The following is a 9968-nucleotide window of genomic DNA, read 5'->3' as shown; positions in this document are numbered from 1 at the left end:
TCTTCTAACCCTTCTGCCATGTAGGCTTTTCTCTTACCTTAATTAATGAACTTTTTTTTTTCCTTCTCCCGGTGTAAATGAAACAGAACGGAGGTTGTAATTACTATGATGGCAGTATTCATACTGTCCGTATACTGTATTTAATTCCATCAGCATTTTACAAGACTGAGTTATGAATACTGTCATGTCACCTTAGTTCTTAATATTACGACAGCCGTTTTCTAACTTCAGCAAAACCATCCAGAAAGAGAGAGAGAGAGAGAGAGAGAGAGAGAGAGAGAGAGAGAGAGACGGGGGGGGGGGGTTCTGGCACAGCTAGGAATCTTACTGTACTCTTTTCACCTTAACCTGACCCACATTTTCGTCTTTTTAAGCTTATTTCACGTAGCTCAATGGCATACAAACATAGTATTACAACTCAACATCGTTTCCACAGCAGCTCTTGTTAACTGGCATCATATTCATGTGTTATTCTCCTACCACAACTCAGCATTCAAGATGGCGAAACGGCACTTTCAGGCCAAGTCCACCTGGTGAACAAGCCTACATCTTTTCTATCCTTAATGACCTAGAGCAGCTTGTACAGCACCCTACCCGTATCCCTGATCGCCTTGGAGAGAGCTCCAACATACTTGACCTCTTCCTCACAACTAATCCTTCTGCTTACTCTGTTAATCTTTTCTCTCCGTTGGGCTCCTCCGATCACAACCTTATTACCTTAACCTGTCCTATCACTCCGGTATGGCCTGTGGACCCTCCAGGGAAACGTCGTCTGTGGCATTTTGGAGCTGCGAACTGGGAGGCCCTCAGGCAGTACTTCTTTGATTTTCCCTGGAATGATTATTGCTTCCATGGCCGTGAGCCATCTGAGTGTGCCTTGCGCATTACAGAGGTTATTCTCTCGGGCATGGAAGCATACATTCCTTTCTCATATCCTTTGACTAACGCAAGAAAGCCTTGGTTTAATCACGCTTGTTCTAATGCTGTCCGCAACAAGGAGAAGGCCTACAAAAGGTACCGGAGCCAACCCACCCCTGAATCACATCATCTTTACGTTTCTGCCCGGAATCGTGCTAAGTCTGTTCTTCGCTCTACTAAAAATAATTTCATCCATACTAAATGCTCTCAACTCTCCAACTCGAATTCTTCCCGCTCCTTCTGGCACCTTGCCAAAAATCTATCTAACAACTTTACCTCATCATCCTTCCCTCCTCTTTTCTACTCTGATGGTTCTGTAGCTATTTCTTCTACTGAGAAAGCAGATCTCTTCGCACAGACTTTCTCCTCCAATTCCACCTTAGACGATTCCGGTGCTGTTCCTCCATCTCTTCCCCCCTCTGACTTCCTCATGGCTGACATTAAAATTTCTTCAGTTGATGTATTTTCTGCCATCACTGGCCTCAGTACTAACAAGGCATATGGGCCTGATGGGGTCCCTCCTGTTGTTCTCAAGAACTGTGCTTCTTTGCTTACACCCTGCCTAGGCAAACTCTTTCGCCTTTGTCTGTCAACTTGTACCTTTCCTTCTTGCTGGAAGTTTGCTCTCATTCAGCCAGTCCCAAAGAAGGGTGACCACTCCCAACCCTCCAACTATCGTCCAATTGCTTTAACGTCCTGTATTTCAAAAGTTTTCGAGTCAATTCTTAATAGAAAAATTTTAAGGCATCTTTCCTATCACAACCTTCTTTCCGATCGTCAGTGTGGGTTCCGTCTGGGACGCTCCACTGGCGATCTTCTCACCTACCTTTCAGACTCCTGGTCATCCTTCTTTCGGGACTTTGGCGAAAGCTTTGCCATTGCACTTGACATCTCAAAGGCTTTCGATCGAGTCTGGCATAAATCTTTAATTTCCAAACTGCCCTCCTACGGTTTCTATCCTTCTATCTGTGCCTTCATCGCTAGCTTCCTTTCTGGTCGTTCTATAGCCGCTGTTGTAGACGGCCATCGTTCTTCTCCTAGATCTATCAACCGTGGTGTTCCTCAGGGCTCTGTCCTATCACCTACTCTCTTCTTTTTATTCATCAATGATCTTCTAAGCTGTACATCTAACCCTATCCACTCATACGCTGATGACTCCACCCTTCACCTTTCCATTCGGTTCCCACAACGCCCATCCCAACAGTTACTTCAAGAAACAAGGGATGAGGCTATGGCACACCTAATGTCTGACTTGGCTCGTATCTCTGACTGGGGTAAAAATAATATGGTTGTCTTTAATGCATCTAAGACTCAGTTCTTACACCTATCAACCCAACTAAATCTTCCACACGTATACCCATTAATGTTTAATAATATTCAGCTTAATCCTGCATCATCCTTGAACATGCTTGGGGTTTCATTTACTCGGGACTTATCTTGGAAAGATCATATTACATCTCTTGTAAAATCTGCTTCCAAGAGATTGGGTGTGCTAAGCCGACTCCGCTCTTTCTTTACCCCTGCACAATTGTTGACTCTATACAGGGGTTTTATCCGCCCCTGTGTGGAGTACAACTCTCATGTGTGGGGAGGCTCCCCACATACAGCTCTTCTCAACAGGGTGGAGTCAAAGGCTTTTCGTCTCATTAACTCTCCTCCTCTTACTGACTCCCTTCAACCTCTGTCTCTTCGCCGCACTGTTGCATCTTTATCTCTATTCTATCGCTACTTTAATGGTCACTGCTCCTCTGAACTGTCTGCTTGCATTCCTCCACCTCTACGACGGGCGCGTAGCACCCGTCTGGCAGCAAACTCTCATCCCTTTTCTGTCTAACTCTCTAATGCAAGAGTTAACCGTTACTCCCAGTCTTTCATTTATGCAACAGGTCAGCTCTGGAACTGTCTCCCTCTATCTGTATTTCCTGCTGCCTATGATCTCCAGTCTTTCAAACGCAGTGTGTCCAGGCATCTCAAAATGATCTCAAAATGATCGGATCTTGAATTTGGCTCTCTATTGTATTTTGTTTTTCTCTTGGAGAGAACTGTTACTGCGGGCTCATGGCCTTTGGTTCCTTCTTCCTCGCATAAAAAAAAATAGAAAAATAAAAAAATAAAAAAAAGTGGAGTATATAACCTCCCTTCCCAGCCAGTTTATTATGGAGGCTGCACCTTAATATTTTCTTGTATGTTATTTATGTTAATCAAATAACGGCAGAGACTGCATACCTATTCTATCTACCTACCTATCTATCTATGTCTATCTACCTATCTATAATTAGACGCTTTGATCCCTGAAAGAGTGGCATCAAACGAATCGCTTCCATGCCACCTTCTCCCGCCATCAGGTTGCCTTCTCTTCTACTCACCCTCCTCCCATTCTTCATGCAGTGTTACACGGCGCAATTTTTTTTTTTTTTTTTCTGCAGCTTATTTCCCGTAGGTCAGTGGCAGAAACAGACAATGCTATGGCTCAACGTCCTTTCCATTGCACTACTTTGTGACTATTTTATTCTACTTTCATTCTTATTGTAGTTCGGCATTCAAGATGGAGAGGTGTCACATTCACGCCAAGCTACAGTGGACAGAGAATGGGCAAGCGAAAAGAGGTCACGAGAATTTTAAAATAATACTAAGGCCCTGCTTCCTCTTCATAGCACTTCTTCGTGAGTAGTATCCTGTTCTAGTGTCAATCTTTTGCTGTAACTCACCATTCAAGATGGAAAGATGTCACGTTTATGCCTAGTTAAAGTAGAGAGAGTATAGATGAGTGAAAAGAGGGTTACCGTGTGTGTGTGTGTGTGTGTGTGTGTGTGTGTGTGTGTTGGGATGAGTGTACAGTGCAGCTCTTGTGCTCCCTCGCTTGTCATCAAATTTACACCAAATTTTCACATGACAGGCAAGAGACTCGTGTTTATTCCCACCAAAAGGAATTAATTCATTTTTGGCTCGTATTGTCGCTAGCTTACAAGCCTTTCTAGCGTCTACTTACCAATTTATTTCCACAGTATACAGTACAGGGTGGTCCGTACATAGCGCTCCCTAGTATCTAATCTGGCTGTATCTTATTTCAAGAGTCTTTCTACGGTTTTGTATTTACTTATTCCATTAACACTTAAGTTGCTGTATTCTGTTTGTCATGTCTCCATGGTTGTTCAGTCTGTATATGGATGGGGTTATGAAAGAGATACAAGGTAGGGCAGTGGATGTTGGAGCGGCTTTAGTGAGAGAGGGCAGTGTTTGGAGACTACCGGTACTGTTGTTTGCAGATGATACTGTGTTATTAAGTGAAGACGAAGGGGAGCTGCAAGGCTTGGTGGATGAGATTGGGAGAGTGCAAGAAACGGAATCTAAAGGTGAATATAGGGAAGAGTAAAGTTATGGTCTTCGAGATAAGTGAAGTCAGTGAATGCACAGTGAGGTTGGATGAGGAGGAAATAGAAAATGTGAGTGCATTTAGGTGCTTGGATAGTTTGATGTGTAAGGATGGAAGTTTAGAGGGCGAAGTGCTTGAAAGGGTACAAACAAGGAAGAAAAGTTGATGGTTCCTTGAAAGCAATGATAAAAAACAGGGAAGTGTGCATGGAAGTGAAAAAGTTACTACATGACATGTAGTATTGTGATACCAACCCTAACGTATGGAAGTAAAGCTTGGACCTTGCTGGAGGAACAGAAGTCAAGAGTGAGCGCAGCGGAAATGAGTTATTTGAGAGGAGCATGTGGAGTCACATGGAGAGATTGACTGACAAATGAGGAAGTGAAAGTGCACTGTGGTGTGGATGTGGATGTGATAAGATGCGTTAGGAGAAACACAATGAGGTGGTTCGGCCATGTGGAAAGGATGGAGAGTGAGAGACTGACGAGGAGAGTTTATGTGAGTGAGGTGGAGGGGAGAGAGGGAGGAGGAGGCCAAGGATCAGATGGAGGGATAGAGTGGAGACGTATATGAGAGAGGGGTGTGTGAGCGGGGAGGAGGGCAGTGAAATGGCGGGGGACAGGGCGACGTGGAGGCGATTTATTTGTGGCCACCCCTTACGGGATTGAGGCATCTGGCAATAGAGAGATAGATAGACTTTTGGCCATCCTATCCTATATTCAGACATACCAAGTATATACAACGATATATATTTTACAATCATTTCTATATTCCGAACTTGACCAGATAATCTAGTAACAGGGTGACGTGGTGGCTCTCCTGCGTCCCCTACTCCATCTCTCCCAAAACTATCCCGGTCGTAACGGTATTATGAAAACAGCATAATATTTTTAGCCATTTAGCTCGAGTACGTAATCACTAACATCTTCGCCAGCACGGTTATCTCGCGACCTACATAAACTGTTCCGAATACGAAAAGAAAAACGTCATCGTGGAGTTGATAAAGAACACGACTGCGCGTACAACATAAAGTCTCTCTCTCTCTCTCTCTCTCTGTATACAGTATACTGTATGTATATGTTGTGCGTCTGTGTGTATCTATGTATGTATGTATGTATGTATCTATCTATCTATCTATCTATCTATCTATATCTATTTATCTCTATCTATCTATCTATCTATCTATCTATATATATATATATATATATATATATAACTATATACATATATATATATATATATAAACAAAAGCACCACGTTAAACACCTTATCCGAGGAAAGTGAGTGAGGCCTGAAGGAAGAGTGAAGTGTCAACCTGTCGTAAAAAGAATGGACCGTGTGAGGGTGTCAGATGAGTGACACTGGTGTTGACGTACTGGTACGCGTTGGTGGTGCTCACATATTGGAAAACGTTGTGCGTGTTTGAGTTTGAAAGTGGCAGAAGTGGAAATTAACAGGGTGGGGTTACTGATACATATATTTTTTTGGACGTGGAAGGGAGTACACTCTTTTCACTTTAACTTGGTCTAAAATTTGTTATCTCTCCATCTTGAATGTTCAGCTGTAACATGAGATGAACTCAAGAAAATGATGCTACACAAGAAGTGCTATGGAAAGGACGCAGAGCTGCAACACTGTCTTATTCTGCTAGTGAAATACGGAAAATATACTGCAAAATGACAAAAGCTTCCGTCTCTAGACGAAAGAACTGTGGTGCTGACATACCGGTAAACGTTCTAGATGTGTGAATATGAAAGTGCTTGGGGCGGTAATTAGCACTGTGCCTGATATCCACACATTTTTTGGACGTGGGAGGGACTAATGGTGCTGTGAGAGATTTTACCCTTTTCCTGCGACATTACAATTTCCTTATATTTTAATCTGATTATTCCTAAGGTGCTGGAGAACAACGCCTTCGCGTGGTGGTAAAAGTATAGCCGGCCGTCTCCACTGTCTGGTTATAAAACGTCCCTCAACTGCCTCCCAATCTCCCCCTCCCCCCCCAAAAAAAAAAGAGGAGGGTGAATCGCAGAACAACAACTTCAGACTACGCTCAACCAAGTTCGTTTAGATGAGCATGATGCCACAAAAACAAAAACAAAAACAAAAACCGGCAACAACACTTTCTAGCCGATTTTATATGGCTCTGGCAATCTCTGAGCAGTAGGAGTGTGGACGAGCATCTACATCCTTTTTTACTCTGACTTGGCCTGAAATTACCATATCTCCATCTTGAACACTGAGTTGTAACAAGAGATTAACAATGGAATATTACGCCAGGAACGAAAAAGTCCTATGGAAACCATCCTGAGTCATAGCATTGCCTTAGTCTACCACTGGGCTGAGTGAAAAAAGTTGCAAAACGACACAAATCTGGGTCATGTTAAGGTGAAAGGACTACAGTTTATGGCTGTTAACTACAAACCATGCACATAATTCTGGCTGACTACACACGAGTTTATTCATACCAAGAAAAAACACCGCAGCAAATGCGTTATGGAAGCGAGAGAAAAAAATGACCCTTTGAATCCGGTAACTTTTCATTCATTAGTTTATTTAGTAATTGCTTACTGTTGTTTGGGAGAGAAACTTCGATTTGAAAAGGATAAGATTTGGTCTTCATTTACTCGTTTTTTAGTAAGGGGCTCTATTAAGCAAAGAAAAACTGTCTGGTAGCAGCAATAACAAAAAGTCATCTACTTGAATGGGTTAATGGGCTGAATATTGAACGTATGCGTGGAGTGAGGTGATGAACAACGAAGGTAATGAATGGTAGTCCCCCCACTCCACCCGTTTCGCAGACAGGTAGGCTTTAAGTTTCCAGTAATATCTTCAAATTCAGAAACTTTTTTTAAAGTAATTCTTTATCACCCAGGGTCGTACTCTTAAACCTTCAGCCTTTTCTTGAAGTGGAAAGCAGGGTCCCAATATCTGACGGATATCTCCATTGAATATAGAGAAGATGGAACGTTTTCGACATTTCTGTATCGATGCTGACTGCACTCTGTAATGTGGAATGCAGACAGACCAAACCTTACAGCCAAAGTCGTTATATAAATGCCCGCCCTCACATCCCCCCCCCCTCCAAAAAAAAAGGGGGGGCTTGTATTCCACTTTATTATATAATATTTAAGCATACGGCCCCTGGATTCAAGTGCCTTCTTAAAAAAAAAAAACAATAAGGTGGAATTAAAATAAACACAGCTGTGCCACTTTGCTCCAAACTTGAAACTTGCCTGTAAACGCGACGCTGTAAAGGGCCGTACATAACATGACAAAAGACTTTAAACCCTTTCAATAGTGACTGTGTGTGTGTGTGTGTGTGTGTGTGTGTGTGTGTGTGTGTGTGTGTGTGTGTGTGTGTGTGTGTGTGTGTGTGTGTGTGTGTGTGTGTGTGTGTGTGTTTTTACTTTCAGAAGATTTTATTCAGCTTAGGGAAAACCTTTCGAAATGGTATACTGTACATAACTTTAATCACCTCCTTCAGTACAAGAGTTGAATACATTTGCTGAATAAAATCATCCGGATAACAAAAATGAAAAAAATACGTAATCGGCCTGAGGTAGTTAATTTACAAACGCTGAACTTTGTACATTCCCAGATACTAGATAGCAGTTACCATACTTACAAGATAAGAGGAGACAGAGTGAAGAGGAAAAGTATAAATGGAAGGGAAGGTGAGATAAGGAGAGGGAAAGGTTAGGTTACAAAAAGGAGGGCAAAGGTGAAAAGAGGGGAACCACACACACACACACACACACACACACACACACACACACACACACACACACACACACACACACACACACACACACGCACGCACAAAATCTATGACGATCGGAAAGACCTAATAAACCCCTTGTAAATGTGTCAGACGGTAGCCTAGAAAGTGGAGGGTTATCAGAAAGGGTCTCTCTCTCTCTCTCTCTCTTCTCTTAACCACTCTTTTGAAATTGTAGGAAACTGCGTTAGGTGTAGTAGGATTTTTTTTTTCTATCACAACGTTGTGAATTTCTCGTCTTTACACAATAACCCCATAGCTAACACATACACTTTCTTTTTTTTCCAGAGTCAGCCAGAAGCCGTCAGCTCAGCCTAACGACCCACCGGCTTCAACGATCAATCAAAGACAATGATATGCAATTAAGTCAGTCCAATTCGGGCCGAAATTGCTGAGTCCCATATATAATACGTTTTCTAAATCTGAATATCTATTATATTTCATCAAGCCATGGCAATTCAACCCAACGACAACCGACTTCACTAAGCAACCAGCCAACCAAGCTGTCATCAACCAACCAACCAACTACTGAACAAAACAACCTACCATTAACCAACTACCATCCATCCATCCTTCCAGCCAATCAATCAACCAACCAACCAAGCTGCTACCAGTCACCCATCACACCAAACAGCCAATAACCATTCAACCAACCTATCAACCAACCAACGAACCATCCATACATTGAACCAACCAACCAACCATCCATACACTCACCCAACCCGCCAACCATCCATCCCAACCAACCAACCATCCATTCATCCATCCATCCATCCATCCATCCAACCAACCAACCAACCAACCAACCATCCATCCAATCAACCAACAACGCAATCAGCTAATCAACCAATCCTCCAACAACTATAGCTGCAGATTAATTAGGAGGACATGATGGAGGAAAGCAACAAGGGCCTAATCGCCTCGAGAGAAACAGGTGTGTGTGTGTGTGTTGGGCGGGGGGGGGGGGGGAGAAGCTAGCTGACAAATGGATCTCGCAAATGGAATCGCAGGTAAATACCGTAGTAGAAGAAAAATATATTAAATATGTGGCACTACCTGATGGCATAATTATGGTAAGTGACAGCATGTAACAGTATGAGTCTGTAGGAACACTCTGCACAAAAAGTTTTCCCTATTGACAGGTATTTAAGCTAAATATATGAAATAAGACCACGTATTAATATATTCTATTAATGGCTGTATTTGCTATTCTAATGTCGCAGACAGTCTGGTGTCCATCAGAGACAAGGAGACAGGGAGGGAAGGCAACGCCGGGCACAACTACGGCACCTATCACGATCAAAGCAACAGCTCGTCAGAAGCTGAGCCATGGAAGGTCTACAAAACCAGATTTTGGATACTGACCATCTCATCAATGATGGGATTTATACGCGTAAGTACCAGTAGATGAAAACATGATTACTAATAAATATGATAAAATGGCATGGTATACCGTACCTCACCTAGCGCCACAGTTCATTCTCCGTAACTAATTGCAGCAACACTTAGTGAGTCTGCATGCAAGCATGACTTCCTAAGAAGAAATCATCATTCTATAGTTGTGATTATCTCAGACAGGGTGGATTGGTTTCAATGGTTTAAACCAAGTGGTTCAAACAATTTTTGATTTTTTTTTTTAATAAACCATGTTTTTTTTAATGTCTTTAATTTTCAAACTTTTAATACGATTCAAGGAATTTCAGGGTAGTATAACATTATATTTAGGGTATTGTTACATAATGTTTACTGTACGAAATTCTGCAAGAATTGTTAGACAACGGAAAGTTTTGTTAACATTCTAGCAAAGGGATGACTGATATTCTTATAATTATATTGTATTTTACTACTACAGATATTAAATGATCAAAACTGGGTATCGGTAATTCACAATACTGC

This window comes from Coenobita brevimanus, chromosome 94 (assembly GCF_032717465.1).
Source record: "Coenobita brevimanus isolate Jiangsu-jjx chromosome 94, ASM3271746v2, whole genome shotgun sequence".
Classification (NCBI taxonomy): Eukaryota; Metazoa; Arthropoda; class Malacostraca; order Decapoda; family Coenobitidae; genus Coenobita; species Coenobita brevimanus.
This window is presented reverse-complemented; position numbering follows the sequence as displayed.